Source organism: Sciurus carolinensis, chromosome 15, assembly GCF_902686445.1.
Source record: "Sciurus carolinensis chromosome 15, mSciCar1.2, whole genome shotgun sequence".
Classification (NCBI taxonomy): Eukaryota; Metazoa; Chordata; class Mammalia; order Rodentia; family Sciuridae; genus Sciurus; species Sciurus carolinensis.
In genome coordinates, this window is record NC_062227.1 from 6,474,287 (window position 1) to 6,476,268 (window position 1,982).

Genomic DNA, 1,982 nt, shown 5'->3' on the forward strand with positions numbered 1-1,982 from the left:
CCGCAAACCTGAGAGAGAAGGAATGAAGGGACAAGAGACGCAGGGAGAGGCAGCAAGACAGGAATTCTGATCAAGCTGCAAATTTTTATTGTTCACACAGGGGTATTTATACTGAGGGAAGGAGGGGTGTGACAAGGTGCAGGCTGGTTGGCTGTGTTCTTCTGCTGGGTTCCTGATAGGGTGCAAATTCGCGCCGGCCGGGAGGTGAGGTTCGCGCCGCCGGGAAGGTGAAGTTTGCGCCGGCGGGAAGGGAGGGGCGCTGCTGCTTATTGTAAAGATCAGAATGTTCTCAGAATAAGAACTTCTTGGTCCCTGACATTTCCCCCTTTCTTATATAAAATTATTGACCATTTTTCGATAGCCATATTTTAAGGGGGTGATAGAGGCTATGCGCTGAGGCGGGGGCGCGGCTTGCCCGAACAGGTACAGAGCTGGAGTGACAATCCCTCGGGAACTGCACCTGTCTTGGGTTGTCCGTGGCAGAGCAGCATCCTTACCCGTCATTGGATAATGAGGCTCTAGCCCTCATTTCCTGTCTTAGGTTGGTATGAGCTCTCACGAATCTTACCCGTCATTGGCTGTCCAGTTCAGCTCACAGGGGTGATGGTCTTTTAAGATCATCATCACGATCCATCATCTCCAGTCGATGGTAATGAACCTGAATAGGTTTCGCCTGTATAGCCTCAATTTGAGCTTTAAGAAAAGCCATGATCTTGTTGAATATCAAAGGACCTATAGATACAATAAGCAGCAAGCAAAGGAGGGGACCTAAGAAGGGAAGAAGATAGGGAAGGAGTCCACTGAATCCAGTCCATAGTGGATTATCAGCCAGTGCTTGTCGGCGTTTTTCTGAGTCTTCCTGCAGCTGTTTGATCTTGTCCTTAACAATTCCTGACTTGTTGGCATAGAAACAGCATTTTTCCTGCAAAGACAGACAAATGCCTCCCTGTTCGGCAGTTAGAAGGTCTAAACCTCTCCTATTTTGTAGGACCACTTCTGCTAAGGAATCCACCTGATCTTGAAGATCTTGTATGGTGCTTGAGAGTATCTGTACATCAGAAATCAATTGTCTGGATAATTTTGTATATTGAGTAAGAGAGACCCCCAAACCAGCAGTACCTGAGGCCACTGCTGTAGAGGTTGTGCAAGAACAGGGTCTGTCATTCAGGGGATTTTTCGCATAGATTGTTAGCTGCATCTATAAGAGAGGAAGATTCATCCTCAGGGGGAAGGTTTCCGTCCCTGGGTTGTGGTAAATCATTGACCTGTTTGACCAGGCGTTCTGGTAACCATCTTGGGGCTGCTTGTTCTTGATCTAAAATACAAGCTGAGCCTCGTCCCCAAATGAGGACGGGATCTGGGCCTTTCCATTTATTTGTTAAAGGATCGCACCACATAACAGATGGGCGAGCAGAATTAGAAGAGGGATGCCAATGTCTGTCTGCGGTCGAATGTCCTTCATTGTCTAGGGTAAGAAAGTTAAGAGCAAATAATGCATGATTAAGGCGATCCCTGGGAGTGGTAAATGCAAGGGAAGAGGCCTTAAGGCGGGTAAGCCAGGTTTTTAAGGTGAGGTGTGCACGTTCCACAATGCCTTGACCTTGAGGGTTATATGGAATTCCAGTAGTATGAGAGATTTGAAGAGTGGCACAAAACTGTTTGAACTTGGTACTGGTATATGCAGGGCCATTATCTGTCTTAATATGTGCTGGCTTTCCCATTATGGAAAAGGCTGAGACAAGATGAGAAATGACATCCTTGGTAGCTTCTCCGCAATGCGGTGATGCAAAAATAAAGCCACTAAAGGTATCTATGGAAACATGTATGTACTTTGTTTTCCCAAATTCAGGAAAGTGAGTAACATCCATCTGCCAAATCTGATTGGGCAGTAATCCTCGAGGGTTAACACCCAGATGTTGAATAGGAAGGGAGACAACGCAAGCAGGACACGCTTTTACAATTTCCCTTGCTTGTTGCCTGGT